Raw genomic sequence first — 13,337 nt, forward strand, 5'->3', positions numbered from 1 at the left:
ATAGGAAGAGATGAAGGATGAAGAAATATATAATCCTTCACACATACAGACACACACAGTGGAAAACATAAATATGCCAAGACAATGTTAACTGTGTGTTAGATTTATGTGCATACTATTGTTGTTAGGTGCTGTGGAGTTGAGTGCATCTCATAGCAACTCTATGAAAAACAGACCTGAACATTTCCCTATCTTGTGCCATTCTCATCATCTCTGAAACACTTGAGCCCGTTACTGTAGGCATCATGCTGGTCCACCTTCATGGGGGTATGTCTTCCTCTCCTTCACTGCATTTTCATTTTTCCCTTTCCAAGGAATGGCCTCAACAAGCTATGTGTTCAAAGTATGGACAATGAAACTTCACCATCCTTGCTCCAAAACACATCTATTTGTTTTTTTGGCAGTCCACAAGATATTCAATAATGCAAGATCTATTCTTAGTATATAACCTCTTGTAATAATCTGAAATTTTAAGCCATTCCATTAATTATTCAATCAACTTCTCTTAATATATCTTTTCCGTCATTATCTTGATCAAACTCTTCTTTTCTTATTGCCAGGCTTGCTACAACGGTCTCTTTCGAGTCTCAAAACATCCAGTCTTCCCTTTCTCTAGTATTTCCCTATACAGCTGTAAAGTGATACATCTTGAAATGTCCTGTGTCTTTCTGAAGACTATAGTGCAAAGTCCTAACTCCTTAGAATGGCTTAAATCTATGTTTTGATCCAGCTCAACTCAATAAATCAGAGCATTTAGTCTCTCACAATTCATTCATAGATACACATACTTCACGTGTACATAAACATGCATTATTTGTCTTGGCAATACCAAGAATTTTGCTATTAGCACTGCTTTTTCATGCCAGTAAAATATGTTTACATGACATTTCCTATATCAGGAAATGTCTCTTTTTCTCCCCTCTGTTTGATAAACAGTAGTTTTCATATTTGTCACCCAATAAGAATCACTTGAAATTATCTTTACTTGTGTGTGTGTGTGTTGTTAGATATTATAAATTAAACTATGACTCATAGTGACCCTATGAATAACAGAATTAAATCTTTCCCTTTCCTCTGCTATATTTATGATCCCTATATTTATGATCTGTGGGCCTAGTGGTAAGAAACTGCACTGTAATCCCCAAGGCAGGCAGTTTGAATCCACTAGCTTCTCCATGTGAGAAGGATGGTCAGTCTCCCCTCATCTGATTAACAGCCTCTGAAAGCTTCTAGATATTGACATGCAATGCATATTGAAGGTTGTGGTCTTCGATCCTCTACAGTAAATATTTCAAGTCCTCCTTATTTTCAGCAAGCAAGGTTGTGTCATATGCATAATTCTGGTTGTTGATGAGTCTTCCTCCAATCCTGATGCCACACCCTTCTTCATAGAGTCCAACTTTTCAAAGTACAAACTGGATAGGTAGGGAGAAAGGAGAGAGTGCGACAAATTCCCTGGAGGGAATGTGACAACAGTAAGCCCTATGGACATATTTTAGGAACATTCTAAGAGAATGCTTTCTTTATAAGTCATAATTACGTCGCAATAATTTCTTTGGCAGTATGAATTAGGTACCTGTCATCCTAAATTTGCATAACTTTACATCTAACTTAATATTTGTTACTATCTTGAAAAACTTGACAAGCTTGTCTCTCTTCAACAAGGTATGGGGCTTGCAAAGGCAGGGAATAAGTGTTGTACAGAAGCCTCCAATGGTCAGCTTAATGCCTTTGAATAATGACAACTCAATGGATGCTTACGGGAAGAGTATCCATGAAAGTACTAGAGTTATAGGGATGAAAATGGATTTTAGGAAGAGTACTGCAGCAATACAGCTGAATTTGCAGTGTAAGCATATTTATTTCTCTTCAGAGCAATTTGTATAGTGTGACAAATAGTCTTTTGTGTTTGTAGGGCTAACTAGGTCTCGCATTTACGGTCACCATTAGCTCAAGGCTCTTGAGTAAAACATAAATTTTCAGTCTACTTCTTTTATAGGGCTCTGTTCTGTAGTAAATAGTATGCTAGATTCTACAAGATGTACGGTAGTCAAATATCCCTTTTGAGGCATGATAATTATTTACATTTCACCATAATAAATACCACATGACTTGTTTGTTTTCCTAGCATTTCTGAAATTGCTTTATGTACTACCTTGACTATAATGTTATAAAAATTACATTTCAGACGGACGCCGTCGCTGCTCGGCGCCGCCTGAGCGCCCGGCCCGACCTCGGCCATGGGGTGCTGCTACAGCAGCGAGAACGAGGACTCGGACCAGGACCGAGAAGAGCGGAAGCTGCTATTAGACCCCAGCAGTCCCCCCACCAAAGCTGTCAATGGAGCAGAGCCCAACTATCACAGCTTGCCTTCTGCACGTACAGATGAGCAGGCCCTGCTTTCCTCCATCCTCGCCAAGACAGCCAGCAACATCATTGATGTGTCTGCCGCGGACTCCCAGGGCATGGAGCAGCATGAGTACATGGACAGGGCAAGACAATACAGCTCCCGCCTGGCTGTGCTCAGCAGCAGCCTGACCCACTGGAAGAAGCTGCCACCGCTGCCATCCCTCACCAGCCAGCCCCACCAGGTGCTGGCCAGCGAGCCCATCTCCTCCTCTGACTTGCAGCAGGTCTCCAGGATAGCTGCTTATGCCTACAGTGCACTTTCTCAGATCCGCGTGGACGCTAAAGAGGAGCTGGTTGTACAGTTTGGGATCCCTTGAAGAGAGGGGTCCTTGGACAGCTCGCTCTTCTCTCTTCACGTCGCCTCCACCACACCTCTCCTGGCCCTCAGCCTCACCGCAGTGCATACAGTACCCTAACCTGCTACTAATCACAGAGAAGAACGTGTAGGTGAAAGAAGAGAGTGAGGCTCGAGGCCTGAACAAGTGAGGATGGAGTAAGGGAGGGTAGAACTGCTTGAAACTGACCTTCAAAGCCCTGGCCAGGGGTGAGGTGGGAGCAAGATGGGGGCCTGTAAGGCCCTTCACTGTCACTGGGGAGGTGGAGGTAACCACAGTGGGGGTGATCACCAAGGGGCCTCCAAAGGCCCATTCCCATACCTTTTCTGGGACTCAGATTCACTCCTGTCCCTTGTCCCTGACTTGGTGCTCACATGCACCTAAGTTTGTCACCAGGGTTTGGACATGCTTGAATTTGAATGAATTGAGTTTGTATTTCTAGCATCCTGGGTCTTTATGTTTGGTCTTTTTCTTTTTGTCACCCTTGATAAAGGAAGTGTATTCATCAAAAAAAAATTTACATTTCAAAGAGCAAGAGAGTGAGGGCTTCTCTTATCAAATACATTTGAATAATGTTAAACACAATTTTAAATGTTTCTCTAAACAGGATAAGAAAGGAGGGAGAGGGAAGTAAATTTAAAAAAAAATTAAATGAGTAGGAAAAAATCCCATTCTTTTAATGGAGGGTTTTGTGTTTATTGCTGTGCTTGTATGAATTGTGATGCTCTATAAGAATAAATTGATAAATAGTGATTTACAAATCTGTTCGACTATGAATCTCTCCCCCTCCCTGGAGGGAGCGTGGCAACAATAGGTTCTGTGGGTGTATTTTGGAACATTCTGGGAGAATGCTCTCAGGACTAAACCGGTAAACTGTGACATGCCATCGAATTGGAACCCACTCCTAGCTGTCCCACCAGTGGGTTTTCAGAGGCTGTAAATCACATGGGAGGAAATGACCCATCTTCCTCCCACAAAGCAGCTGGCAGACTGCCCTCAGATTAGCAGCAACTAACAACTCCTTAACAGGAGGCTCCCATAGCTCCTATAAGTACGAGAGAAACTGAAGAACTCACTGCAGCCAAACATGCTCTTTTGCTAGCAAAATAAGTGTGACTAAAGCAATTCCATAGTGATTAAATAGTCAGTATATGCCCAAGAGATGAAGAGAACAAAAGATATATTTTAATGCAAAAGGCCCAATTGCCGTGTTTGATCTAATTTCTTTTAAGTTATTCCAGCATGCTTATTATTCCCCTTTAAAACTAACTTATTGTATTGTGTGTTTTTTATTTTTGTAAAATCAATCCATTTTAATCAGGCAGTTTATTCTTTCTGAACTTGTCCTTCTTGTCTTACGACCTTGGTAGAAGGAGTTATCTTCTAGAGCAGAAGTAATAAGACCTGGTTGAATCTTTGTTCTATTTTTTCCCTAATTTTGTAATATAGATAACACATGCTGTTGTGGTTGTTACCATAGAATCTGAACCAACTCATGGCTGACCCTCGAGCAGGTTTTCAGAGACAGTTGTTAATTGCATGGGAGGAGATTGTCCACGCTTCTCCCACAGAGCAACTGGTCACCTCAAACTGCGTGACTTCAGGACTGCAGCACAATTTCTTGCCACTAGGCCACAAGATAACACATATAACCTTTTAATCCCAAGGGGTTTTGTTTGTTTGTTTTGCCTTGTTAAATTTTTTATGAATCACAATATTATATAATGAATTGCGTTTTAGTCAACATGATAAAATAATCTTCTGAGGCATGATAGAATGATGTGGCAATCTACCTACTTGACACCTGGAATATTTTAGCCACTTAAACAGACTATTTGGGAGCTCGGGTACCTTAGTGGTAAGAAATTGTGTTGCCAACAAAAAGGTAAGCAGCTTCTACTTAACAGTTTTCTATCCTACTGAAGATTTGAAAGTACCAGACATCTTTCTCCAATGATGATTAAAATCCATTACTGTCATATTTAACAAGCATTGTTGTTGTTGTTATGTGTCATTGAGTCACCTGAAACTCACAGAAAACCAATGTACAGTAGCTCTAAACCCTGCCCTGTCCTGAGCCAGTCTCACTGATGCAGACACACCTACCCCCACTGTCCTAGTTATTGTGTCAATCTGTCTCTTCTGGGGGTCTTCCTCTCCTGTGCTGTCTCTCCATCCTTCGAAGCAAAATGTCCTTCTCCAAGGACCAGTCCCTCCTGGCCATGTGTCCAAAGTATACGAGATGGACTTTCAAAAATCTTAGCCTGCAAGTAGAAACTTGGTTTCACCCTCTTCAAGACAGACCTTTGTATTTTTTTGGCAATTCATGGTATGGTCAAGACTCTTCTCCAGCACCACAACTCAGAGGCATCAATTTGTCTTCTGTTATCCTTAGTCATTGTCCAGCTCTCTGACGCACAGCAAGTAATTGCAAAGACTATGGCCCAGCTCATGTGCACTTTAGTCTCTAGACTGGCATAATTGCTCTTTAACACTTTTGAGAGGTTTCTGACCACAGATTTCCCCAATGCAAATTAATCTTTTGATCTCCTGATGCTGGTGCCAAGAGTGTTCTTTATGGAGCCAAGCAGGCTGAAATTGTTAACAACCTCAGTCTCTTCTCCAGCTATCATGGTACTTCCAATTGGCCCAGGGGTGACACTCAGGAAAATTGAGATTAAAATGAAGACTTGAAAGATATAAAACAATAGAACTACATTGAGAAGCACAAAAGAACAATTAACTCTCTAAAGAGCATACTCTGTTAACTAGTTCGTTTTACTGAAAAGGCTTCATTTCAACCCGATGTTCTTTTTCAGACTCTGCACTCATAAGTGCTAGAATCCTTGACTTTTCCACAAGCCATACTAACTCACATACAGATTTCAGATTTATGCAGCTTCTCTGTACTTAATCAAGCTTTAATACTTTGGCCTTAGCATAATTATTTTAATGAGTATATGAAAATATAGACCCCTCAATGAGGATAGCTTTATAGCTGGTTAACATCTTAAATTGAATGCTGTGTCATACTGAATTGAGAGAATTCTTTCAACTCAAAGAAAAAAAAATCGTCCAAATTTTCATTTTTAATGAATCCATTTGCGGTCTGCACTGCCAGTGGAAAGGTATGTGAGTCAAACCTGCCAGCTTCTCCATAGAAGATGGACACTCTTCTCCTGTGAAATTTACTACCTCTCAGGTTCAGCTGCGGGTTGGTTCTGACGTGATAATGCACAACAATGCCACAGCCTATTGCAGTATGAAATGTTTATACAATAGAAATCTGTATTATAAAAACAGCAGAATATTTTACAGAGTAGAGAGGGTGAGAAAAGAATGTCCCCTGCTTCATGCCTATGTTGTTGTTGTTGTGTGTCATGAATACTCATAGCTCACCCTCCAGTGGGTTTTCGGAGGCAGTAAATCAACACAAGAGAAGATTGTCATGCTGCTGGTGGATTTGAACCATGTACCTTTGGGATTGCAACACAGCTTCTTACCACTAAGCCCACAAGAGAAGCATCTATTGGACACACACACACACACACACACACACACACACACACAGAGGGGGGTGGACAGGGAGGAAAATATGCAACAATGAATGAATAGGGAAACAATTAAATGGAAAGAATATGCTGTTAAAAATGTAAAAAAGCAACAACAAACCCTTACAGTCCTACGTTCAACAAGATGTTGAAGCTTTGGATTTAGTACTGCCTTTAGTGTAAAAGACAATCAATACTGGATCTATAAACTTTTATGGCCCTGCCTACTAAATCAAACTATTGCTCTAGGTACTGCTCTTGCTTAGCATTCTAAATTCTCTCTGATTCTCATCTCCGTATGTTCCTTGCCCACTACTTCCCAGTCAATATCAACTCACAGTAACTCTCCATCAGGTTTCTGAGTCTGTGCTTCTTTACTGGAAGGTGACTGCCCAACTTTCCTCAAGGTACCAGGTAAATTTAAACTGCTTACCTGTCTGTCACTGAACACACAATGCCACCAAGACTCCTTACATGCTCCTTATATCACCTTTATTGATCCAAACTTCCCTTCTCCCTCGAACTCCTCTGCCAAGATTTTCTCCATTCTATTCTTTTCAGAAGAGTTATCATTTATTTCCCCAAATCCATAAATGCATCTTCTTTTTAAATACTCATGTTTTTCTTTCTCTTCTTTTTTTTCTCCTAACATTTCCCTCCTTCTGTGAAAGGTCACTCTTTCACTCTATCCAGTAAAGGAACCATACTAACTACAGGGGTTGGATAAGGGGAAGGGTATTCTTCTTATTGTGATGTTTTTGAGACATATGTGCTTAGATAAAAATGTAAATTCAGAGAGATTGTGAAAAAAGAAAGTGAAGCAGAGTAGGATGGAATAATATTCTCAAAAAACTCAGTACAGTCAAGTTGGAACCAACTCATAACTGACTTTCCATTGATTTTCAAACTGGCAGATTCAAACTCCCTACACCTGGATTGGCCACACAAAGAGATTAGTCAGAAGGAGGAGAAAGGCGGGACAACTGCCAGGAAAGTTAGTGGAAACTGTGCAGCAAATAGAATGAATTGTGCCTGTTGGATTTTCTAATAAGTAGGTCTTTTTTTCTAGTGAGTTGAATTTTCTAATAAGTTGGTCAAAGAACGTACATGCTCTACTTAGGATTGTGACTTAGTTGATTGAGTGGGCTGACTAGAATAAAATTCTAGATTATATTAAATTTATATCTGAAGTTGAGGATCATGACTCTCTACTATAGGCATTTATCATTGTATTTCTGGGCCTTCAGGATGATGTCAATGTAAGTACAGTAAGCACTTGACTTAGAGATGAAATTGTTCCCAGAATAGTAGTGAAGAGTTGTGTTGTCAACCCAAAGGCATGCAGTGTGAATCTACCAGCTCCTCAACTAGAGAAAGATGGGTAATCCCTTCCCATGAGATTTACAGCCTCTGAAAATCCACTAGAGGGTCAGCTATGACTTGGTTTCAACTAGACAATACACAACAACAGGAAATTGTGAAGATGAAATTTTGCGAAGGGCAAAATCCAAACCAAAACAAAAAACCCCACTGCCATTGAATTGATTCCAATCCATAGGTTTCCGATGCTGTAATCTTTGAAAGAGAAGAAAGTGTCCATCTCTCTCCTTCAGAACAGCAGGTATATCTGAATCACTGAACTTCAGGTAGCAGCCCAGGAGATAATGCACTATACCACCAGGGTTCTCATTAAGAAGAACAGTATGTTTAAAATCTACAAATGCATAATTGAAGTGTTGGACTTAAAACTTGACACTGGTTAGTGAAGGAGATAACAACCGGTTCTTAACAGACTGAGAGAAAATAAAAGGATCAAGGAACTGACATTCTTATAAGTTGCAGACCAAGTAGGAGGAAATAATAGACAAAGGGCTGCAGAGATTGGAGGTGGCTGTAAGAAAGTGCACTGCAGTGAAAATGGTGGCTGCAGGTAATATATCACAATAACGGGAATGTACAGTGAATCAGTTCAAAATATACAGATTACATTTATTGTGAATTGGGCCTAAAAGTGAATAATGGAAATACTAGAAAGGAAAGGAAGAAAACAGTAACAATACAGAGTGGGGAGACAGAAAAGGCATAGAACAATGGGAGATTACGAAGCAAAGGCAGAAGATTCCATAAACCAATAATTTGATTCAGGAACAAGGATAAAGAAACCAGATGAAAGCTGAAAACAGTTTAATGACTAAATAGCAAGGAAGCCCTGGTGGCCCAGTGGTAAGGAGCTGTAATGCCCTCCCAAAGGCATGCAGTTCGAAGCTACCAGCTACTCCGCAAGGGAAAGATCTCTTTCCATGCCAATTAAACTGCTTCTGAAACCCACTGGAGGGTCAGCTAAAGGTTGGGTTTGACTTGGTGGTACACAACAACAATAGCGACTGATTAATCAGAATGATGAAACTCTCAAAAAATATTTTCTTGTTATATACTGTAACTCCCTTCACTCTTAAGTATTATCTATCAATTTTAACTGTATGCTCTCTTTTCTTTCATTCTTGGTAAGAATGATTCTTACCATCCAAGAATGAGTCTTTTGAAATGTAAACTTTCTTTAAAGTTTTCTAGTACAAAGGATTTCTGTAATATTTGTCCTTTAGTGGTTGACTTATTTTTACTCAGCATAATACCCTTCGTATTTACCCATGTTATGCAATGTTTTGTGATCAATACCGGAGGAAAAAAATAGCAGTTGTCCCCACACCTAGTCACTCCCTGAGAAACCTGATGGTTTCAAAGGCAGCAAGGACAAAGACCAGACAAAACAATACATCATGATAAGGCTCTCAGCCTGATCAGAAAGTCAGGACCTGAGTTAATTAAGAGCCCAAAATTCCAAGAGGGACCATCTTCCCTAGTCCTCCCCAAGACTCCTATAAAAAGACAGTACCCCTAATTACGGGCACACCATTCTGACTTTCTCTGCTCCTGGTCACTTGGTGTCCCTCTCAGACCATGCAATAAAGGCCCTGTTTGTTTCTTGGGACCAGTTTCTTTCTTTCTTTCTGTAGTGCTAGACTCCTTTTCTAACAAATACATCTTAAATTAAAAAAGGATACTATCAAGCTTTTGACTTTGAACTCTGGGAAGATGGAAACATGGTTACTTCCTTTTGGCATTTTCTAAACTTATTCTTTTGGGGTTTTGTTTTAAATTTCTGACCACTATCTTTATATGACAGTCTTTTTCTAATTTTAATGTGTATCTCTTAAAATAATGGAGTGTCTGAAATAAGTTGGTAAAAAAATAAATGTTTCTAATTATCAGTCAATATGTACTGGTGGTAATATAAGTGTAACATAAGTGAATTTTACTGTCGTATATGGGGAACTTCCAGAAATTCAAGGTGGATTCAGAAGAGACCAGGAAATGAGGGATATCGTTACTGATGTCAGAGAGACCAAGACTGAAAATAGAATATAAAAAGATGTTTATCTGTGCTGTGTTGATGATACAAAAGCATTCAATTATGTAGTTCACAATAAACTATAGAGAACTTTAAATAAAGATTGAGAATTTGAGAACACTTGTGTTCATGCGGAACCTGTATGTATACCAAGAAGCAATTATTCAAACAAAGGGATACTGTTTGACTGGCTAAAATCAGTAAATATACATTAAGGGTGTTCCTTTCACTATTCCTATTAAATCACTATGTTGTTATTATTGTTGTTAAGTGCCATCAAGTTGTAGATGACCCATAGTGACCCTAAGAACAAAAACCCTGAACCCTGTTCTATAACTATGATTGTTTCTCTAAGTTCATTGAATTTCCAGAGGAAAGCTATTTCAGAAGTGGATGCCACTCCTACTTCCAAGTATGTTTTAATCTGGGAGCTGCGCCAAACACTGTCCACCATGGGTAACCATATCACATTTGACACATCAGAGTCACAATGTTTAGTATCACAGAAACCATGAGTTACCTCTATACAGCAAATGGACAGACCAGGGCTATACCACTTAGAAGAACGTTTGACCAAAAACATTTCAAACCAGGCCTGAGGGCAGCTTGCCTACGGGCCCAACTGCCTTTTCAATACAAGGCCAAATCCAATCAGTTCACACCCAATTGTGAACAAAAGAAACAACAACAACCAAAAAACCCAACAACAACAACAAAGAACCAAACAAATATTTCACATTTAAGCCTCAACCAAAACAAGAAAATACACTTTTGTCAAATCCAATTGTTTCATACAGCTTCCCAGACTGGAAATCAATATGTTGTTGCTGTTGTTGTTATGTGCCATGGAGTGGCTTGAGACTCATAGCAACCCTATGTACAATAGCTCTAAACCCTGCTCTGTCCTGTGCCAATCACACTGCCTCCGACACACCTATCCCCATTACCTCAGTCACTGAATCAATCCACCTCATAGAGGGCCTTCCTCTCCTGTGCTGTCCCTCTACCCTCCCAAGCATGAAGTCCCTCTCCAAGGACCTCCTTATAACATGTCCAAAGTATGTTAGACAGAGCCTCAGAATCCTTGCCTCCAAGGAGCGTCCTGATTTAAACCTCTCTAGGAGGAATCTGTGTGTTTTCTTGGAAATCAATATGCTAAGGCATTCATCTGATAAACTGGACTATATGAAGATGGATTTAACATCGTAGTTGAAGGAAAACTTATTAACAACCCCCAATATGTAGAGAACACAGCCTTCCCTGCAGAAAATGGAGAAGACTTGAAGAACTTACTAGTGAAGATCAAAGACCATAACATTTAACATAGATTACACTTCAACATATTAAAAAAAAATCCTCACAAGTAGATCAATATGTAGTATAACAATAAATGGAGACTATATTGAAGCTGTCACAGATTTCATTTTCCTTGGATCCATAACTGAGTAGAAGGAAGCAGCAGTTGAGAAACCATATGATATGTTGCACTGAGTAAATCTGCTGCCAGCAACCTCTTTAAAGTGCTAAGCAGTTAAAATGTCATTTTGAGAATGAAGGCGAGCCTTACCCAAGCTGTGATATTTTAAATTGCCTCGTGTCAATGATTCGAAGGTTAAATAATTAATAAAGAGGACCACAGAAGCCTTTGAATTGTGGTATTGGAGAAGAGTATTGACTATGCCACAGATGGCCAAAAGAAATCAAGTCTTTGAAGAAATGTCAATGGGCTCCTTAGAAAAGATGGTGAGATGTTGTATCATGTAGTTTGGGTGTGTTGTCAAGAGGGGCTTATATCTGGAGAAGGAAATCATGCTTGGTAAAGTAAAGGGTCCAAAAAAGAAGAAGAAGGTTGATAAAATATATGCCTGAAACAATATACTTTTTTTTTTGAAACAATATACTTAACAGAGATTGTGAACTGGCATGAAATGGGCAGTGCTTTGTTATGTTGTACTTATGAACTATGTTGCTGTTGTATGTCATAGAGGTGGAGCTGACCCATCGCGGTTTCTCCAGCACATTTTCAGAGGCAGTACATATCATGGAAGGAGACGGCTCAGCTTTCTCCTGAACAGCAGCTAGTGGGATAGAACCATATACCTTTGCACTGGCAACACAATTCTTTACCACTAAGCAACCAGGACACCCCAGGGTTACTATGAATCAGAACAAATTTAAGGGCATGAACTAACGCAGCATGATTATGAAAACCAATCAACATGCTTCTGAAGTTATATACTTTTATAATGAATTCATGTACTTAATTACCAATGACTATTTTTAGCTGCATTGTGACATTTCTTTCATTGTGCACTTGATTTAATTGTGTATTTATATTTCAAAAGCTTTGGTAAAACTTCTTCATGAAGTAATAAAAAAGAAATGAACAGAAAGATCTTGTTTGTAGTCAGGAAACTCAATATAATAGGGATGGTAATTAGTCATGATATAACTTTTTTTAAGTAAGGAAAAATATACCATTGTTTACTTATAATAAAAGCTTTCAATAATTAAAGGGTTAGCTCTATGTACAAACTGGGAATTTCAGAAACAGTTCTAGTAAAAGAGATATTAGCAAATCCAGGAAGAGTAGTGTGATATCACTCACATAAAGAATACATATTATTTGTGTATATAGATGGTTGTTAGGTGCAGAGCAGCTGATCAATTTTAACCCCGTGCTTGGGGCTGGCAGCACAACTCCTTATTACTGAGGCACCGAAGCTCCCTGTACATGCGGATCGTTAGTTACTGGTATCACTGTCAAGTTGGAACCCACTTCAGCAGATTTTCAGAGGAAAGAAATTGCAATGGCAGAGGATGTCCATCCTTCTCCTACAGAATATCTGATGGATTCGAACTGAGAACCTTTGGAACTGTAGTGCAGCTTCTTAACACTAGGCCATCAGAGTTCTATATAGTAACGAGAGTTTGAATCCACCAGCTGCTTTGCAGAAGAAAGTTGAGCAATCTCATCTGATGAGATTAAATGCTTTTGAAAACTCTCTGGAAGGTCAGCTATAGATCCGGCCTGGCTTGACAATAAATAAGAACTAGATAGATAGAGTGTTGATTTAACAAGAAAACAAAAATGCTCACCATTGGGCCAATAAGCAGCATCACAAGAGAGGGAGAAAAGACTGCATTTGTCAATGATTTCATCTTTCTCAGATCCACAATCAACATCCTTGGCAGAAGCAGTCAGGAAATCAAAAGATGAGTTGCTTTGGGAAAGTCTGCTGTCAAGGTCTTCTCCAGAGTGCTAAAGAGCAACAATGTCAGTCTAAAGACTAAGTTGTGCATAATTCAGGCCATGGACTTCTCAGTTGCTACCTATGTATCTGAGAACTAGACAGTGACTATGGATGACAGAAATTGAAACTCCATCTCACATACTTTGGGAATATTGTTAGGAGGGACCAGTCCTTGGAGAATGATGTCATACTTGGAAGGGTAGAGGCTCAGTGTGAGAGAGGAAGGTCTGGGATGAGATGGATTGACACAGTGACTACAGCAATAAGGTCAGGTGTGTCAGAGATGGTAACCTTGGCTCAGAGTAGGGCAAGGTTCAAAGCCATTGTTCAAAGGGTAGCTATGAGTCATAGACAACTCAATGGCACATAACAAATTATA

At 39.6% G+C, this 13,337-nt stretch overlaps 1 pseudogene; it reads left to right on the forward strand.

Moving 5' to 3' along the window:
* Positions 1-2,240: 2,240 nt before the first annotated feature.
* Positions 2,241-2,726, forward strand: LOC102851143 (annotated as a pseudogene).
* The last annotated feature ends 10,611 nt before the right edge of the window (positions 2,727-13,337 follow it).

The sequence above is a fragment of the Elephantulus edwardii genome, unplaced genomic scaffold, assembly GCF_000299155.1.
Source record: "Elephantulus edwardii isolate Elephantulus edwardi_28Jun2011 unplaced genomic scaffold, EleEdw1.0 scaffold00077, whole genome shotgun sequence".
NCBI lineage: Eukaryota > Metazoa > Chordata > Mammalia > Macroscelidea > Macroscelididae > Elephantulus > Elephantulus edwardii.